The sequence below is a fragment of the Leucopleurus acutus genome (genome assembly GCF_964270905.1).
Source record: "Leucopleurus acutus genome assembly, chromosome: 3".
Classification (NCBI taxonomy): Eukaryota; Metazoa; Chordata; class Mammalia; order Artiodactyla; family Delphinidae; genus Leucopleurus; species Leucopleurus acutus.
In genome coordinates this window covers 23653682-23675672 of record NC_139145.1, presented here as the reverse complement: position 1 = coordinate 23675672, position 21991 = coordinate 23653682, and the positions used below count along the sequence as shown (strand labels likewise).

Below are 21991 nucleotides of genomic sequence, written 5' to 3'. Positions count from 1 at the left end.
ACCTTTTCAAATATAGCCATAACCCCCACAAGATTTCTTGATTTCTCTGGGGTCAGATAAACCATCACATCTCACAGTGGTGCCCTGTACATGAAAATGATAAACATAACCTGGAAGCACGGCAGTGGCTAAAACTATGGAGCTGGCAGCCATTCACTGAAAGGATTTTTTGATTTTAATTCATTGCATAAAATGCTAATGTCCAAATTCAGGCAGGTAGATCTTACCAACCATCAAGAGCTTCAACCCTGCTAACAGCTAAGTATGCACTTTTAAACCCTACTTTGACTGCCCCACAAACTTACTGGGTTTCGTTAATGCCTCTGTTACTACTTCCTTTGTGTCGTTTTCTTTTTCTTTAAAAACACAGCTGTGTGATCTTGGGGAAGTTATATTATTTCCTTGAGACTTGGTTGCCTTCTCTGTGAATATCTGGGTATAATTTTAGTTTTGCTCAATAGAATTTTTGGTGATAATGAAAATATTCTATATCTGTACCATGCAATGCAGTATTCAATAGCTACATGGAGCTAATAAACATCTTTGAAATATGGCAAATGCAACTGAGGAACTGAATTTTTAATCTTATTTTTAAATTTGTTTAAATATAAATAATGCCATGTGGCTAGCATCTGTTGACAGTACAGATCTACATAATATTTTAAGGACACTCTCCACTCAAAAACTCTACCATTCATTAACTCAACCTAAATATTTTTGCCCTCTGACAAACAAAAAATAATTTATGCTTCCCTTGAAATTTTCTGTCAAGACCTTTATCAGTTTGGGGACATTATATTCTTAAAATTGACTTTGCTTTATGAAACTTTAATAATGCTGGAGTTTCCTGCCCTTGGTAACACCTTTGTGTTGATGGGAAATATTGTGGATGATCAAGGACCATTTCAAGAGATCATGGAGAGAAACCTCCTTCTGGATTTAATTTCATTATGAGGATGTCAAAATGCTACATTACTTAAAACCCGTACCGTTTTTATGCTAAGTTATATTCTACATGTAGATGGAAAAATGTTAAAAAGATTTTTAAAGAACTGCGCATCTGTTTTTGAAACTGATTTGCCTCTTCAAGGCTTGCTAGCACTTTATCCATCTCAGTACTATTTCACTTAGTAAACAAATGCAGTTGCCATAATTGCTGCTTAGGTGTCTGTGTTCCCTTCTAGGCTATATGTTTTTGAAATTAGATACAATATTTATATCACAGGCCCTATGTATAGCACAATACCCATTGCTAATTCAGATTGTGTTTTAAGATATGAGACAAAATGTAAGACTTTTATTATAGTCATAAACATCTAGCAAACCAACCAGAAAATAAACGCTAGTTTTCAGTTGGTTGGCCGAGAACAAAAAAGTGAAGAATACCTAATGCAAAACCATATCTCTAATAACTACTGTTGGATTTAGAGCACACACATGCTAAAAAATATCTTATCAAAGATTTGAGGTTGGACCTGAAAAAATTATATCAGAAGTGAAAATAATCATGTGGTCTGACCAGCGTGGATCACACAAAGTAAGTGTATATATAAAGTAGATAGACTACGAGGTCCTACTGTATAGCACAGGCAACTAACTATATTCAATACCTTGTAATAACCTATAATGGAAAAGGATCTGAAGAAGAAATACATATATCGGAATCACTTGGCTGTACACCTGAAACACAACATTGTCAATCAACTATACTTCAAGTAAAACAAAACAAAACAAAAAACTAAGTGTAAAGGGAAGTATAGTTTTATCAATTCACCTCTGATATCCAATGGACCAAATGAAAGACAACAGAAACTACAACTATCTAGGAGACAGGACATGGCCGGCAAACCAGGCCGTTACCCTCGGTAACGGTCATACCTGCCAAAAAATATACAGACTAGCCTGCATTCAAGAATACATAGGAATTCTTCATTTATCTGGCATTGTTAGGCAATGAGGTATTGTATGTTAGGAGAAGATTTTTTAAAATGACAAATTGAAGAGGAGTTATTTTAACCTTCACTCGGTAATGTTTTTCTAAAATTAAGAAATGTATCCACTGGTGTATCTAATGTTTCCTTGATAACTCGGGGTCATCAGTTCAATCAACGTTTGCATGAATAATGCAAATGGAAACAAGACAGGCATGCTTACTGAAACTGAAAATGACATGGCACTGGCTGGAATAACTGATGAGAGAGCAAGAGAAAAGCAAAAATGAAAACAAACTGTGATCAAGAAACAATCAGTCAAGTTCTGACTTTCTGTACTTAGTTTCAAAAAGAGATACCACAAATCCCAGCGAGAGACTCCAGCATCATTAGCTGTCTTTCTCCTTTGTTTCCACCTTCCTTTCCTTTTCCTTCTACCCTAGATTGTTCCAGGAAGTGTTTATAGCTGCTTGCAAGACACATTCTAATACTTGCTTTCTCTCACACAAACTTCACAATATGTCCATGTGGTAAATGGTGTGGAGGTAAAAGAGAATTCATCACAGGCACATCTCCTATGAAAATAAAATTAGAAACTAGCTTCTAAACATGCAGAGAGAAGGGCGTGGTGTCGGGCACTAATTTCCTTGCGAATTCCTCTCCATTTCTAATAGACGTTCTTCTTTACCAAGATCCCTTTTTATTGGTGTCCCGTTCCAGACTGCTCCACTCCGCCCATCCTCATCCTGTAAAATACATTCACACTCTTTTGTGACCCTACTCATTTGCCCATTAAATAATCAATCATAGAACTGTCGGAATTAAATGTAGAGTGAAATTAAAATACTGGAGTCACTTGGAGGGTTTAAGCAGCTCCACCAGAAAATACTGGGCATGGATTTAAAAGAGGCTGCGGGGGACTTGCTCTTGTCCAAGTTCTTTCTCAAGAAGTATCTGAAATAAGCCTAAATTCAGAGTTAATCAGACTGGCCTGCTTTCTCAGGTGGACTGGAACTCATTGCTCTTTCCCCTCAACTCCCTGATGTCAGTGGCACTTTCCGGAGATGAGGTGGACTTCTCTGCCTACTGCAGAAGCTCAGTTCCCCCAGGAACCACTCCCCATCTGAATCCCACACTGGAGGCCAGATGCCAGCCTTCCCAGAACATTCGTGGTCTCCTTTCAGTTTCCGACCTGCTCAGATTGAGTCCCTCTAGACTCTTTCCCAGCTGGAAACCTGATCTTCAACCCCTTTCCCTGACCTCGATGGTTACCTGCCTACTTTAGGCCTCAGGTGCTTTAGCTATAAAATGATATAGTTGCCCTTAATTCTAAAGTCGTCTTTCTAAAGCGCTACAATGTGGTGGCTCCTTGAAAATGTTTCTCTTTGCTGGTTTTAATTTTGTAGAGAATTAAAACCCCAGCCACTCTAAAAGACAGTAAGTTACATTGGATAAGGAAAGTGTGCTTTTGTAGTTAAACAGGGATGGAAGACGACTTAGTATGTTTTAAGATACTCATGATCCGTTCTCGTGAGAGTCGGGGAAGAAGGGGAAGAGAGTTAATAAAATACCAAACAATTGTGACAAATTAAGTTCACCAAGATGTAGGTGATTAGTTACTACTTGAATAAACCACACAAATCCAATCCAAGTTTTCCTTTAGTTTTCTAAGAAGGATCCCAGTGAACTGAGTCCCATGTTCAGTAACTCCACGTTCAATGGCTTAGTCTTTAAAAACTGTTATGTTGCTGGAAGCAGAAATATTGCCCATCAGTCCTAATTGATGTTTAGCTATCACGCACATTTGAAATAAATTTATTACTTTGCCTGATCTCAGTGTAATACATTCTAAAGGGGCAAAGAGCACAGGAAAAGTTATGGAGTCTTCATCTTCTACACTGAAGTGTGCAATAAATTACATATTATTTGGCCGTGAAATTCACAAGCCATAGAAACCACACCATTAGCAATGTATACAGTGGTAAACAGCAGGTAATGAGAATGATATAAAACCAAACAGACTGTGTAGGTTGGCACTGCTGCCAATAAAGCAATTATTAAATGCATTCATATGCATCTACGCTAGGTAAGCTCTTTAGGGCAATTGATATGAGTTCTACATGCCTGTCAGGATATTATATATAGCCCAGTTTCTATGCCCTTTATTCAAAGACGCTCAGAAAGGGTTACTCTGGGTAAATTCAGACCTTTTCTCAATATAGAATTTGGTCAACATGCATTCTGAACAGCAAAAGTTCACAGTATTTTCCTACACTAATTGCCACCTCAGCAAATGCAGGATTAAGTATAATCGATTATAAGAAGTTAGAAAGGAAAGATGGAAGAAAAGAAGGAAGGTAGAAAAAAGGTGGATATGGAATACTTCATAATTTATGTAGAGTGGACCTAAAACTAACCTGAGGTTTCCCTGAATTATTAGCATATGCTATAGAAACTTAAATGACAAAATAAAAAAATCCAGCAAGGGAAACTCAAAGATTCTTTGCTTTTTCACTTTACTGCATATACACGTCCATCTTAAACAATCTATATGCTTATATCCAACAAGAGAGCATTGTTTTGCAAGACTGTTTGGGTTCTATCAGCATGTAAAGGTCAGACAACTCAACTTTAGCAGAGTCAGCTTTCAGGTGAATAATTGTTTCTTTCAGGTTGCGAGCATTTGAATTCTCCAGAAATGTTTCCCAAAACATGAAAATTAAAAGAGTCCTAGGACAGCGTCCTTTAGAAGTTTTATAGTATCAAGGTTTTTGGAGGAGGAGTATCCTTGTCCATTATCAACACAATGATTCCAAGCAGGTCAATTTTTGCTGAGAATATTATATAACAGAACGCACTTCACCTCCATTATACTGACAATGATCTTCCTTACTTCAACCTTGTGCTTCTTAGAAAGTTGAAAATACTGAGCCAAGAACAGACAGTGACAATGCCAGAGACTCAGATGTACCTATAGGTGCCTTCAGACAACATCAGCCACCCAGGCTAAAGTCCTGGTTTAAAACATCCCAACATGAATGAATCTCAAAAACCATATGCTGAGCAAGTGAAGCCAGATCAGAAGGGCACCCACTGTATTATTCAACTTACATGAAATTGTAAACTGGGCAAAAGTCATCTCTAAAGATAAAAAACAGATCCGTGGTGGCCTTGGGGTGGGAGATGGGGATACTTTTGCAAAAGCCTAGGAGGAAACTTTCTAGGGTTTTAGAATTGTTATCTATCTTTATGGGGTGCTAGTTATACAAATGTATACATTAATTAAAAGTCACTGAGCCGTTGACTAAAAATGTCTGCATTTTATTTTATGTAAATGATACCTTAATAAGGTTGATTACAAAATGAACCAAAACCAAAACAAAGCAGAAGAAAAACCTCTCAAGACCTTAAAGAAAATACACTGTTTTCTTCCAGGGTACCAGACTGGAAATGAGGCATTGGTCTGTTCTACCCTCAGATTATCCCTAGGATTATCTAGTCTGTTTTAAAGCACTAGAGTCCCCTATCAGGAAAACTCACCCCATGTTTAATTACTTTGATTTCTTCTGTGCCTCTTCTCCCAGCACAGTGAAGCCATTCACGGAAGAAAAACCAGCTTTTTCCAACTTTGCATCACCATATATTATTTGCAAAGCTATTATTTATAGAATAAAATTTGGCTACACTTTGTAAAAATCTAGCTTTTTGAGGCTTACAAATCTTAACAGTTAACCTATTGCCTCCACTGGAATTTGGGAAAAAAATTATATTGAAAATGAATAGCTGAGAATTGACATTTTTGTGTGTGTGTGATTTTCTCCTCCCCTAAGAGAGAAGTGAGTAGGAATGAGAAACACATACATAAAGGAAAAAACATTATCTTGCTGCCTTTGCATGGTTATAATTTATAGGAGGCCCTTATCAACAATAATCTATTATCAGAATCAATAAAATATAATCTCCATGCAGGCCAGGCCAGGGTATTTGTCTCTTTTTCAGCAGATTGCAATACAAACCACATTCATGGATATGCTTCTTGATGATTTTGTAATACTGTAACAGTTGACCATTTCCTCATGCCTCTTCCCCTTAACTTCAACCTGGTTTTTCTCTAACGACCTCACATTTCCTTCTCTATCACTTGGTTGTGGGCCTCTTTTCCAACTCCAACTCCAACTAGCATTTCACTCTGGAACCAAAGGAAGACTCACACCTTCCTGCTTTTTAGTGATACCTCAAGGTCATTTCCATATTGTGATCACCCTGAAGAATAGCCAGACAATTGTTATTTCAGAGCCATCTGACAGTTTGTAGCTCTAAAAATTAACTAAGGACCAAATTTGTCAAAAATATCCTAGTTTAAGATTTTGGTAATACAGCAACAGTAATCCCGAAGTCACTTATGACAATCAGTGTGGGAAGCACCCTCCTTCAGGAAGATCCTTTGCCATACAATACTCTTTCCCTGTCTGGTAATAAGGAAGAATGGCCGTGGAAAGTAACCTTTTGTGGAAAGAAATACTTGGCTTCGAGAAGGCTTGCAGTTCATATCTTTTTCTTAAATTAGATTCCCCATTAATTACTTTATCCACAAAGAGGTAATTATCAGAATTATGTAAGCAATTAAGGAGATGCTACTCCACATCCTTTCAGCTTGTTGACCTTTCTCACTTTATTTCATGTGGCTATCTGAAACATCAGTGATTTACATGTCTTTCTTTTTCTTTAACAGATTTCTGTGTGTGTGTGTCCCCATGATGAAAACATCATTAAAGTAAAATATCATGAATAGACTCTTAAGAAGCAGAGTGTACTGAAAGTCCTGGAAAATATGAAAGCACTAATATTCATGGACAGCTCTACACTCTGAAAGTTACTCCAAATGTTGTTGATCTCTCTTTTGTCTAGGAGTTTTTCAAATTTTCTACCATGATCATTTGTTAGTTTTATAATTACATAATAAAGGCATTATATCATACAATCTTTTGTTATCCATTGCAGTTTTAAAACTATTCCTTTCTTTGTCCTCAGCAGATATGTCATAGATTATTAGTACACAAGCAAAGACTTTCAACGTAACAGTACTTTATAGTGAGAAGAACTGTACTGAGCTATCTCTATCCTAAGACAATGCACTAGGAAAGCACTAGGAATTCTTAAGCACTAGGAATACAGAGACGATCAAGGGGCAAGTTCCTTGCCTTCGAGTATACATGATCATTATAGCAAATGCTTAAATAGCACTTAGTATGTAACTCACCACAGCAGTCTTATTATCCTCCATTTTAATAGGTGAGCAGAGGAAGCCACAGGGAAGTCATAGGGTAAAGCCAGAATTTGAACCTAGGTAGACTAGTACACTCTCCACGGCTTTAACTACTACATTTATATATATATATATATATATATATATATATGTTTTATATATATATGTTTTATATATATGTTTTATATATATATATATATATATATATAAACTCCAAGTATTCCAAAGTTACAAAACACTTATCTACCAAAACTCAAAAAGGAGCACACAAACTTGCATAGAAAATAAACATGTAAAAGTTCATAAATAAACCACAATATAACCTGCTCCACATAATATACTGACTGCAGTGTCCTGGGCCTCTCCCATCCTTAGGTAGCTGGAAATTACAACAAAATAATACTTTTCACCTTTGGAAGCCACACCATCTCCCATACCAACCAACCAATTACTTCCTTAGAGAGAATAGGAAATTAACCTGAATATCATAAAAATATATATATATATAGCATTAGTGATGTAGAAGCTTTGTTTAAAGACAGTAACTTCAATAGCAGAGGAAACTTTACCATTGCAGGCTTCCGATAACCTCTATATTTCTCAGATTTCATGCTAAATCATAAAATGCCATATTGTGTCTGAAGCTATTTTTTCAATACTCCATTTTCTTAAATGGACTAGCAATGCCATAAATACTGAGAAACATTTTGGCTCCCAAATCCTAAAGCCATTCTGATTATGCCTGGGTGATCATGGGGACGTCATCGGAACTACCAGAGGACTGGCTGAAATACCAGTGTTCTGGCCAGCTTACAAATTAGAAATTATACAGAATCCAATTTTATTTTTTTGTTAAGTAATTCCTATGAGGCTGTTGGGATGTCAATGTAAAGTCCTTTCATGTGTAATCTTTATCCATTAGATAGGGAACAATGCCAATCCCCGTCATAAATACTTTCACAACCTGACGTTGAAAATCCACTGTAGGGCATAGGACCTGCAAATAGGATATGAATCACACACATCCACTCATTCAGACAATCCACAAATATTCATTTTTAAGTCTACTATATGCCAATAATGTACCGGCCTCTCAGATGCTAGACCATGCTAAATGCTGAAACAGACATACTCAGTTCGGGCCCTCCTGGAACTTATTACCTACAGAAGTGCCTTCATTGTAAATGGTCAGGTCTCAGCCAATGCTATTATCATCAGCAGGTGACCAAATGATACAGCTTGCTTTCTAAACAAGCTCCACACTGTTTGCTTTCAACATATTTGCTTTCCTTCAAGGCACATAATCCAGTGGTCAGTTTCTCCCAGTTAGTGAGGTTTGGGGAAAAGGTACCCAGTGAACAATTCCTTGTGGCCTCACTCTTTCCTCACACTCTCCTCTGTGCTTTTGAGCTAAAGAGACGTGGATTAAAGTCATTTGTTCTAACCTTATTATTTTAAAATACGGCTGCTCCTGCTTTGAGGATTTCCACTGGACCAACAGAGCAGCAAAGCAGCACTGAATCAGAAGCAGGTAAATTTCAAAATGACAGCTCTAAACATATCCACTCTCCTTTTGTTCTCCTCCTATCCCTTTGCTCTGAACACCTCTGCCCTGAGGCTTTGCCTTTACCCTTCTCTGATTACTGCTCCAAAAGGGTTTCCAAGAACAGGGAGTATTTATGGCTTCATTTGCTCCCAAGTCCTTGGTGGAAAAGGATGCTTGCTTCCTGATTCTTACTAATTCCACACTCACATCATCAACACAAAAACCATCATTAAAAAGAAATTTCCTCAGCTTCATATTTCTTCTGGGCCAACACTGAAAGAATATTTTCAAAGAAACAATATCCTCTCTCCTTTGCTCTTCTGAGTTTCACGTTCTTACCTCCAGTCTCATTTTCAACCCTTATTATGGGATGCATCACAAAAACAGAAGAAAGTTCTTTGTGCTTTCCTGTACCAGCTAATTATTCTAATTTGTTCTGTCTCTACCGAACAGAATGCGAAATCAACACAAAGCCTGATTGTGCGACCTCTTCCAAGGGAATGGTCTGAGAGTTGTCTATTTACTAATGAAGCTCAGTGTGTATTAAGGGTTGACTGAAGCAATCATCAGGAATTTTCATCCCTTAAATTAGTCTTTTCTACCAGATGCACATCTTTCATTTCGGATAATATAACTTTTAAGTTCAGGATACAACTGGACAAAAGAAAAGAAAAAAAGGTAACCAACACAACATTTGCAGTAATAACACAGTAACAGCTATCATCCTTCCCTGAGGAATTCAGCCTACTTTATGGACACAATTTAGTACAAACTCATAAGAAAGCTAACAAAGCCCCAAACCACTTCACAAGAGCGTAGAGAGGTAAAGGTCAGAAATTATTACTGCCAGACCCAGCAGACAATGGCACCTACCGGAAAGAGCACAGGACAGGAAAACCTGGAAGCCTGTGTTCCAGTTTCGGTTATTCCTTTAAGCACTAGTACGATCTGAGTGAACTCAGCCTGCCCTGCTTTTTCCGTTTATAAAAACCTACATCATCCTCTCAGTAGAATGAAATGCCACATCTGAAAAGTTGCAGATCTCTTTAGGAAAGAAAAAAGCTCATGCTTTCCAACCAAAATGGAATAATTCAGTCAATGGAGACTTGATAAAAATTTGCCATAAAGCAATTGTTTACTTGAAATCTATCTTTTGTGGTATATTTATTGGGGTAAGGAGTGTAAGCAAATCATAATTAGAGTTACCGATTATTCCAGAAATCAAGGTCATTGAGTTCAGATTCCAACTTTGACCCTGACCCAGGCTTACAGAGATGTAAGATGTCCCAATACCTCATACCCACCATACATGGGAGAAACAAGGTATGCAGACAGATCCTCTTATAAATATCCCATATGTAGTGGTTTTAATACAGGGTCTCAGATTCACTGCCATTCTTCGCATCCAGATGTGGGTGTTTTCCCTTGAATTTAGGCAGGCTTTCCATGGCTTCAAACAATAGAGCAGGGGTCAGTAAATTATGGCTGGTGGGCCAAGTCTAGGCCTCTACCAGCTTTTATAAATGAAGCTTTATTGGAACACAGCCATGTTCCTTAGTATATGTATTGTTTATGTCTGTTTTCACATCACAGCAGCAGAGCTAAGTAGTTGCAAAAGAGACTGTATGGCTTGTAAAGCCTAAAATATTGACTGTCTGACACTTTATGGAAAAAGGTCTCCAACGCCTGCAATAGTATATAATGAAAGTGATGCTATGTAACATCTAAGACTAGGTCATAAAAGGTCATGCAGCTTTTGCATGATTCTCGTGGAATGCTTCAACCCTGGACACTCATTCTCTTGGGATACTCTATCTTGAATCCTAACTACCACGTTATGAGAAGTCCAAGCCACCTGGGCAGCCATCTATAGGCACTCCAGTCAACAGTTCTTGTTGGGCCCAGTCTTCAAGGGCCAGACATGTGAATTAAAATTATCTAGATGATTCCAGCTCCAGCCATCCGAATCCTCATGAGCTGAGGTTCCAGACATCAGTCATGGAGTAGAGACAAGCCATCTCCTCTGTGTACTGTTTGAATTGCTGACCCACAAAATCTGGGCACATATTAAAACTTTTGTTTATTTCACCACTAAGTTTGGACTTCTTTATTATGTAGCAATAGATAACTATAGCACTGTGTCTGTACACAGGATATCTACAGAGCACAGATTTTTAGATGTGAATGTTGACTGCTCAATTTCTAAGAAGAACGTATACACACACATAGGTACAAAATGTTTATGCATATGTAAATATTAGACCTATATAAACTAATCTATATTATCCATAAAATGAGGGGGCCTTGATAATGGCTAACATTATTTTTCAGTATTTATTGTGTTCCAAGAACTGATAAATTCTTGCATTGTATGAATTTTCTCTTTCACCCTCATAGCAACTCCCTGAGAGAAGTAATGGTATCTCTATTTTATAGATGAGAAAACTGAGGCAAAAACAGATAACATGCTCAAGAGTACTCAACAAGTAAATTTTAGAGTCAAGATTTGAACCCAGGTTCTCAAGTTTTAGATCCCTTACTCATACTCACCAAGCTATATACTGAGGAAGGGGATGAAAGCTGACACCATTACCTCATGCTCAAGAAGTTAGACAGAAACTTAGCAGGTATGGTTGAAAGAAGACAGAACTTGGAGTCGTAAGTCCAGAGCCTGAGTTATGAGATGAATTCTCCTCTCATCTAGATATAGGTTTGTTTTTAGAAAATGAAGAAGGTCACTGCATATTTTGATTGTTAATTTCTGTACTTAATGATTACCAAAGAATGGAATTTTACCAGGGAGCTATTTTGCAATGACATAAATTATTGATTCAAACTCAAACTTTTATTATAAATTATTGATTCAAAATCAAATCTTTATTAAGTCTCCCTTGCATCAGAAGTTTTTCCCACTCTTCATTTCTTTGAAACCCTTTCCTGTCTACTCTTGGCCAAAGCTTGAAGCCTAATTTAACACTTGGAAATAAAATAATGAAATAGTCATAACACAGCAATTCCAATGCCTACTGAAATGGAAGCTCTAAATAATTTTTCAGATAATTTAGGAGATTAAAAATATTTACATCATAGATGCAAAGACAGAAGTTACTTGTGTAATAAATGGTGAGACAAAAAGTTTCTGGTCAAGTAGATTTGTTTATATATGATCACTAATCTGAGTTCTACCCCTGTGCTAAAACCCAGTGACAGGTTGCATACAGCTTCTAAAGGGATAGTTCAGTGCATTGGGTCAACTTCATGCCATAAAATGTGGTATTAATAGTAGTACTAGAAGACAGAGTGACTGTCTTCTTTGGGACATAGATGAAGACCCCAAGATAGACAATATCAAGGACAAATTATGTAGAATAAGATATTATCTCAGTCCTTGGAACATGTCATCCAGGATAGAACAAGAAGGAGATTTATTATCAAGTACATGAAGCCAGAGACAGTAAGCAATGAGTGGTAGTTGGTTAAAATAGACAGGTTTTAGAAGTAGAGGCACGGATGTAGAAAACAAACTTAGGGTTACCAGGGGATTGTGGCGGGGAGGCTAAATTGGGAGATTGGGACTGAAATATACACACTACTATACATAAAATAGATAACTAGTAAGAACCTGCTCTTCTTATTAGCCCAGGGAACTCCATTCAGTACTCTGTAATGGGCTATTTGGAAAAGACGCCAAAAAAAAAAAAAAAAAGTGGGGCTTCCCTGGTGGCACAGTGGTTGAGAGTCCGCCTGCTGATGCAGGGGACACGGGTTCGTGCCCCGGTCCGCGAAGATCCCACATGCCGCGGAGCGGCTGGGCCCGTGAGCCATGGCTGCTGAGCCTGCGCGTCTGGAGCCTGTGCTCCACAACGGGAAAGGCCACAACAGTGAGAGGCCCGCGTACTGAAAAAAGAAAAAAAAAAAAAAAAAGTGGATATATGTACATGTATAACTGATTAACTTTGCTGTACACCTGACACTAACACAACACTGTAAATCAACTATACTCCAATAAAAATTTAAAAAAAAAAAGGTTTTAAGAACCATAGTCAGGGAGCAGTGTGGATTGGAAAGACCTGGCAAGAAAAATTTCTGCATCCTCAGACAATGCTCCCCAAGCTAGCTATTGCAAGGGTGAGCATTTAAGAGATCTTTGACCTAAGGAGGACATGAGATTAACAATCTATCCCAATGTGCATGAATTATTCTCCTCGGTGCTATCAGAAATCAGATGGCATCCTAGAGCAGGGGTCAGCAGATCTTCTTTGTAAAGGGTCAGATAGTAAATATTTTGGATTTTCTGTACCATACGTCTCCATTGCAACTGCCCATCTGCTGCTGTAGCACAGAAACAGCCATGCACAATACGTTAATGAATGAGTGCGGCTGGGTTCAAGCAAAACGTTATGTACAAAACCAGGAGTCAAGCGAGATCTGATCAGTGGGCCAGAGTGTGCGGACGCCAGTTCTGGGTCAGTGTTCACAGCTGAATGAGTCATGAGGCCTTAAGTTCCAGTTCTCATTGTACTACTTTCTACCTGGGTGAACTTGGGTTCATCCTTTTATTTATATGGGCCACTGTATTAGTCAAGGTTCTCCAGAAAAACAGAACCAACAGCATGTGTATACAATGTGCCCATATATACTGACAGATATAGATCTAGATATTGATATTGATACCTAGATCTATATCCATATCTATATAAAGATAGAGAAAGAGAGAGAGATTTTAAACAATTGGTTCACACAATAATAGAGGCTTGGTAAATTCAAAATCTGCAGGTTAGGCTGTCTAGAGACTCGGAAGAGTTGCAGTTCAATTTCTGTAAGTCTTCTGGCAGAATTCCTTTTTGCGACAGGGAGGTCAGTCTTTGTTTTATTAAGAGCTTCACCTGATTGGATGAGGCCCATGCATATTATGAAGGATAATCTGCTTTACTCAAAGTCCACCACAAATTTAATTATGAATTTCATCCAAAAACACCCTGGTGGCATAGTGGTTAAGAATCCGCCTGCCAATGCAGGGGACACGGGTTTGAGCCCTGGTCTGGGAAGATCTCACATGCCATAGAGCAACTAAGCCCATGCACCACAGCTACTGAGCCCGTGCACCTAGCGCCCATGCTCTGCAACAAGAGAAGCCACCGCAATGAGAAGCCCGCACACCACAACAAAGAGTAGCCCTCGCTTGCTGCAAATAGAGAAAGCCCATGTGCAGCAACAAAGACCCAATGCAGCCAAAAATATAAATAAATAAAACATAAAAATTTTTAAAAACACAAAAACACCATCACAGAAATATCCAGAATAATATTTGACCAAATAACTGGGCATGGTGGCCCAGACAAATTGACATGGAAAATTCACCACCTAAGCCATAGTTTTGTCACCTTTTACTGAGAAATATGACTTATCTGAGCTATTTTGATACCTAGAAGATACCTTCTAGAGGTAATACCCTCAGTATTTTACATGGTAGGCAGTAGAGGGAATGAGCCCATTTGCCCAGTCATATGACACCTAAAGGATAAAATTCTGTCTTCTCTCTCCAACCCACAAGGATGAATGCCAAAAATACATCACTTATATCTGCTTTAGCTAACATAGGATAGGTCTGGAACAGACCTATGCTCCCAGTAAGTCTCATGAAATGCTGTTTCATTAAGGAGAGACTTTACTTGCTAAGATTAGAAGCAAAAGAGGGTGGTGGATGAAAAACTGCCCAAGGATATAAGCTCATGCAAGGAAGCAGGAGAGAGAATGGGTATCCGAAGATGTGCGCTCTGAGCCAACACTAATTCCACAGCATCAGGTTATAATTCAGGGAGCCCAACCGCTGGGGTTTTTTTCCCCTTCTTCTTTTCCCCCAAAGAGGGACAAGCATACTGACGAAGGAAGAGCATCAGTCACCACAGATAAATTGCTTTTTAGAGCTGATCTCGCAAATGATTTGGCTCAGTGTAGACTATGATTTGGCTCCCAAAACCATAAGCTAGAGCATTTCATTCCAGGTCCCTCCTCAAATATCCATGATAGGTAAAACTCTGGCATCAAGTAGGTCTTGAAATCTCCCCAGGTGATTATAATATGCAACCAGGGCTGAGAATCTGGAGAGGTAGAGCAAATTTAAATTGAACTTTAGTTAAACAGTAAAACAAGCTCTGACTCTACTGGCTGGAGCTAGACAAGGGATATGGATTTAGTGGGATGAGAAGATAAAGGACACCAGGGAGTAAATCAAATGCTTTACACCTGTGCTTAGCTAATTGTTACTCAGATAATTCAGACAATCTTACAGCACCTGAACCCTGAAATTCCTTAGTTCTGTTTAAAAAAAAGTAACTCTTCAAGTAACTGAACTCTGAGAATCATGCCAATCATAAAGAAAAAGAAGAAATCTTATTTTTTGAATTAGTTGATTTCATATATACTGTTTCACTTTCATGATATTACCTAGTTATCTTTCTTTCCATTTTATGTTTGAGGAAAGTAAGGCTTTAAAGTCTCAGTAATTTGCTCAAGGTCACTTGTTAAGGGTGTGGTAGGCAGCATATTGGCTCCTAAAAATGCCCTCACCCTAATCCCTAGAACCTAATAATATGTTACCTTACATGGTAAAGAGGACTTTGCAGATATGACTGAAGTTATAGGCCTTGAGATAGAAAGATTATCCTGGATTACCTCATGGAACAAATCTAATTGCATGAGTCCTTAAAAGCAGAAAACCATTCCCAACTGTAGAAAGAGAAAGAGAGAGATGTCCTAATAGAAGCAGAATCAGAGAGATGCAACATTTTGGGGTTTGTAGGTGGAGAAAGGGGACTCTGAGTCAAGGACTACAAGTGACCGCTGGAAGCGGATAAAGTCCAGGGAACAGAAACACCCCTAAGAGCCTCCAGAAAAGAATGTAGCTCTGCCAACACTTTTTTTTCTTTTTTAACCATCTTTATTGGAGTATAATTGCTTTACAATGGCGTGTTAGTTTCTGCTTCATAACAAAGTGAATCAGCTATACATATACATATATCCCCATATCTCCTCCCTCTTGCATCTGCCTACCACCCTCCCTTCCCTATCCCACACATCTAGGTGGACACAAAGCACAGAGCTGGTCTCTCTGTGCTTTGTGGCTGCTTCCCACTAGCTAGCTATTTTACATTTGGTAGTGTATATATGTCCATGCCACTCTCTCACTTCATCCCAGATTACCCTTCCCCGTCCCTGTGTCCTCAAGTCCACTCTCTATGGCTGCGTCTTTATTCCTGCCCTGCCCCTAGGTTCTTCATAACCATTTTTTCTTGTTTTTTTAGATTCCATATATATGTGTTAGCATATGGTATTTGTTTTTGTCTTTCTGACTTACTTCACTCTGTATGACAGTCTCTAGGTCAATCCACCTCACTACAAATAAGTCAATTTCATTTCTTTTTATGGCTGAGTAATATTCCATTGTATATATGTGCCACATCTTTATCCATTCATCTGTTGATCCTGCCAACACTTTTACTTAATTGAGACCAATGTCAGACTTGTAAGGCAATAAATTTATGTTGTTTTGAGTCACTAAATTGGGATAATTTGTATGAAAGCAATAAAAAAAAAAAACAGAGGTCCTACAAGAGCCAGGCTATATATTTATACTTAAGTATTTCTGAAATGAATTTAACCGTGTGATTGACAGCAGTAGCAGCAGCAGCTTCCAAGGGATCCCACCACACACCTGAGGCAAAAGGAGCCTAATACAAAGCAGTGACAGCAGCAGGTCACTGCCCCACACTTGGGGTAGAGGGGGACTTGATCTACTGTAGCAGCAGCATAGCCTGAATGGGAACCCATCCTCCTGTGGCACTAGTCCCATCAACATTAGTCTAATCTGCTAGCATCTGCTGTGCCAACAGGCCCAACGTATACAAACCCTCCAACTCAGTAGCATTAAGTGAGCCAGGCTCAGTGTTTCCTGAAACTCATATCCAGTTGCACTGGAAATCCAAAATATCACCTACTGTTATGAAAATATAAACAATAACAGAAGACTGGGAACTTCAGAAAGAAAAGGGGAACAATGGAATGGGTGAAAACAAATGGGGTAAATATAAGAGACTATCATTAGCCTCATGAGTTTCTTAAATTCTATATGATGGTCAAAGCAAAAATGATGACACCATCTGATGGGGTTCTCAATGTAGAGAAAGGAAATACTACAGAAAATCATACTTTAAAACTGGGGAATATTAAGAGACCTAAATGGAAGTAAAATTTTGAAACTTCACTTGAAGTAATGAAACGCTGATTCCAGTAGGCTATGATAAGTTACATATGTATACTGTAATGCCAAAAACAACCACTAAGAAAACTATACAAACAGTATACACAAATGATTATAAATGAATTAAATTAAAATGGACTTATTAAAAAATGTTTAAGTAACCCACAAGAAGGCAAAATAAGGGAAACACAGGATTGAGAAACTAAGGTAAAAGACAAAACAAAAAATAACATGGTAGACCAAATCTTTGACATGGCAATAATTACATTAACGGTAAATGATCTAAATAACCAAGTCAAAGACAGAGATTGGAAGAGTAGATTAAAAAATCGCAAGCATGATCCAACTATATACTGTCTATAAGAAGCTTACTTTAAACATCATGATATAGGTAGTTCAAAGTAAAAGGATGAAAATGATATATCATGTGAACATTAATCAGAAAAAGCAGGAATGGCTATATTAATATCAGACAAAGTAGACTTCAGAGCAAAGGAAATTATTAGGGGCAAAGAGGGTCATTACATAAAGATAACAGGAATAATCCACCTAGATGACCTAGTGATACTAAATGTGTGTGCACCAAACAACAGAACTTCAAAATGCATGAGGCAAACACTGAAAAAGGTAAAAGGAGAAAGTTTTAAATCCACAATTATTATTTGAGACTTCAACACAGCAATTTATACAACTACCAGAGAGAAAAATCAGCAAGGATATGGAAGAACTGAAAACATCATCAATCAACAGGATATAACTGACATTTAAAGAACACACTCAGTAAGAGCAGAATACATATTCAAGTGTCCATGGAACATTCACTCATATACCATATACTGGGCGATAAAAAAACATTAGCAGATTTAAAAGAATTAAAATCATAGAGAGTATGTTCTCTAGCCATAATGGAATCAGACTAGAAATCAATAAGAGAAAGACAACAGGAAAACCTTCAATCACATGAAAACTAAACATCACACTTCCAAATATCTCATGGGTAAAAAAGACAGCATCAAGGAAAAAATTTTTAAATGCATAGAATAAAAGAAAATGGAGATATAACAGATCAAAGTTTGCGGAATGAAGTGAAAGCAATGCTGAAAGGGAAGTTTATAGCACTAAATTAGGAAAGAAAATATTTCAAAGCAATAATCTAATTTTCTATATTAAAATAGTAAAAAAGGAAGAGGAAAAAACACTAAACAAGCAGAAAGAAGGAAATAATAAAGATGAAACAGAAATCCATGAAACTGAAAACAGGAAAATAGGGGGGGAAATCAATGAAACAAAAGGCTGGTTCTTTGAAATAAGCAATCTAACCAATAAAGATCTAGCAAGACTGATAAAGATAAACAGAGAGATGGCACAAATCACAGATATCAGAAATGCAACCAGGGATACCATGACATATCCTGCAGGTTAATGAGGGACAAGTTACTATGAACAAGTCTACACTATAAATTCAAAAATGTAGATGAAATGGGCCAATGTTTCTACACCCAAAACTACCAAAACTCAGCCAAGATGAAATAGATAATCTCAATTTTCCTGTAACCATTAGAAACACTGGTTTTTCATTTAAAAACTCCCAAAAGAAATGTTCAGGCTTAGATGTTTCACTTTTACCCAAGACTTAAAGAATTAACACCAATTTTACATGATTTGATAAGAAATAGAAGTAGAGGGAACAGTTTCTAATTAATTTTATGAAGCCAGTATTACCTTGATACCAAAACCAGACAGGGATAGTATAGAAAGAAGAAACCTACAGACCAATATTTTTTATGAAATTGGCTGAAAAACCCTCAGCCAAATATTAGCAAATTAAATCCAGAAATATATGAAAAGAATAATATACCATGACCAAGTGGGTTTTATTCCAGTTATGCAAAGTTGGTTAAATATTTGAAAATTAAACAGTGTAATCCACCATATCCAATAGATTAAGGGGGAAAAGTCATGTGATCCTATCCATTAATGCAGAGAAAGCATTTGACAAAATCCAATCCCATTCATGATTTTAAAAAAAGAAGAAAAAAAAACTCCAAGCAAACTAGGAATAGAAAAGGAGCATACTGAAACTCATAAAGATGATCTACAAACAACCTATACCGACATGATATTTAACTGTGGAAGACTGGATGCTTTCTCTGTAAGATCAGAAACAAGGCACCGATATCTGCTCTCACCACTTTTATTAAATATATCACTGGAGGGTCTAGTAAGAAAATAAAGCAAAAATAAATAAATACATAAATTTAAAAGTTAAATTTTTAAAAAGTTTATTTAAAAGATAAAAGGACTATTCCTACTACGTTGCATAGGAAGGAACATATCCTACTGAATGTTGAATAGTAATATATCCTATTATACTGAATAAGGAAAAGTAAAACTGTCTGTATCTGAAGATGAGATGATAATCTAAATGGAGAAAATACCAAGGAATCCACAAAAAGCTTGAGAAATAATATTAGTTTGTAAATGATTTAGAGTACAAGATCACCACAATTTTATCAAATTATATATTAATAACAAATGTGTAGAAGCTTAAATAAAAATATGTGATGCCATTTACAACTGACCTAAATAAATACCTAAATATAAGCCCAATAAGACATTTATAGGACCTCTATACTGAAAATTACAAAATGCTGATGAAGAAAAATTTTTAAGTCCCAAACAAATAGGGAGACATACCTTGTTCATGGATTAGAAAACACAACATGGTAAAGATGTCAATTCTCCCCAAGTTAAGAGGCTTAACACAATTACTCTTAAAATGCCCTCAAGGTTTCTGTGGATATAGACAAGCTTATTCTAAGATTTATATGGTAAGAAGAGGCTGAAGAATAGCTAAAACAACTTGTAAAGGAAGATGAAAATGGGAGGAATTAATCTACCCAATTTCAAGATTTTGCAGTAATGATGGAGGGTAGATACATAGATCAATGGAATGGAATAGAGAACCCAGAAATAGACTGACATAAATACATATAACTTGTTTTTGACAGCAGTGCAAAAGCTATCAAGGAAGAATAGACTTTTCAAAAAATGGTACTGAAACAGTTGGACATCCCTCGACAAAAACAAACAAAAAATGAACCTTAACCTCCACACCTTACACAAAAATTAAATCAAAGTGGATCATAATCTTAAATGTAAAAGCAGGGCATTTTTAGAAAAAAAATAGGAGAAAATGTTTGGCATCTAGAACAAGGGGAATAATTCTTAGACTTGACACCAAAAGTATGATCAATAAAGGCAAAAACTGATAAATTGGATCTCATGAAAATGAGTTAAAAATACTTCATAGAAGATCCTTTTAAGTGGATGAAAACTCAAATTACACAGTAGGAAAACATATTTGAAAATCCCATATGAGACAAATGACTTGTATCTATAATATACAAAGAACTCTCCAAACAACTTAAAAAAATCCAACTAGAAAATAGGCAGAAGACAGGAACAGACATTTCATGGAATAGAATATACACACGGCAAAGGAGCACATGAAAAGATGCTCAGCATCATTAGCCATTAGCGAAATGCAAATTAAGACCATAATGAGATGTCAGAGAGTAACTAAAATTAAAGTATAGTGACAACATCAAATGCTGGCGAGTACATAGAAAAATTATATCACATCACTGGTGGGAAAATAAAATGGTTTAGCCACTCTGATCAACAGCTTGACAGTCTCTTTTAATCCTAAAAGTAGATTCACCCTACAACGCAGTAATTGTACTCTTGAGCATTTATCCAAAAGAAACAAAAAATTAATTAAGTTCCCACAGAAACTTACACATAAGTGTTCATAGCAGTTTTATTTATAATAGCCAAAAACTGGCAACTACTCAAATGTCTTTCAGTGGATGAATGTTGAAACAAATTGTGATAAAATCTGATGATAGAATACTACCGAGCAACAAAAAGGAACAAATTATTTTTTTAACATCTTTATTGGAGTATAATTGCTTTACAATGGTATGTTAGTTTCAGCTTCACAACAAAATGAATCAGTTATATATACACATATGTTCCCATATCTCTTCCCGCTTGCGTCTCCCTCCCTCCCACCCTCCCTATCCCACCGCTCCAGGCGGTCACAAAGCACCGAGCTGATCTCCCTGTGCTATGTGGCTGCTTCCCACTAGCTATCTACCTTACGTTTGGTAGTGTATATATGTCCATGCCTCTTACTAGCTTTGTCACCGTTTACCCTTCCCCCTCCCCATAGCCTCAAGTCCATTCTCTAGTAAGTCTGTGTCTTTATTCCTGTTTCACCCCTAGGTTTTTCATGACATTTTTTTTTCTTAAATTCCATATATATGTGTTAGCATACGGTATTTGTCTCTCTCTTTCTGACTTACTTCACTCTGTATGACAGACTCTAGGTCTATCCACCTCATTACAAATAGCTCAATTTCGTTTCTTTTTATGGCTGAGTAATATTCCATTGTATATATGTGCCACATCTTCTTTATCCATTCATCCGATGATGGACACTTAGGTTGTTTCCATCTCTGGGCTATTGTAAATAGAGCTGCAATGAACATTTTGGTACATGACTCTTGTTGAATTATGGTTTTCTCAGGGTATATGCCCCGTAGTGGGATTGCTGGGTCATATGGTAGTTCTATTTGTAGCTTTTTAAGGAACCTCCATACTGTTCTCCACAGTGGCTGTATCAATTTACATTCCCACCAACAGTGTAAGAGGGTTCCCTTTTCTCCACACCCTCTCCAGCATTTATTGTTTCTAGATTTTTTGATGATGGCCATTCTGACTGGTGTGAGATGATATCTCATTGTAGTTGTGATTTGCATTTCTCTAATGATTAGTGATGTTGAGCATTCTTTCATGTGTTTGTTGGCAGTCTGTGTATCTTCTTTGGAGAAATGTCTATTTAGGTCTTCTGCCCATTTTTGGATTGGGTTGTTTGTTTTTTTGTTATTAAGCTGCATGAGCTGCTTATAAATTTTGGAGAT

General features: G+C 37.2%; 1 pseudogene across 1 annotated transcript in view; it reads left to right on the top strand.

Annotated features, from left to right (window-relative positions):
- Positions 1–1836: 1836 nt before the first annotated feature.
- LOC309958871 (ferritin light chain-like) overlaps positions 1837–21991 on the top strand; it is a 28749-nt pseudogene continuing 8594 nt past the window's right edge. The window contains exon 1 of the transcript in view: positions 1837–1865. The product of the transcript in view is annotated as a ferritin light chain-like (transcript). The remainder of the gene's footprint in view (positions 1866–21991) is intronic.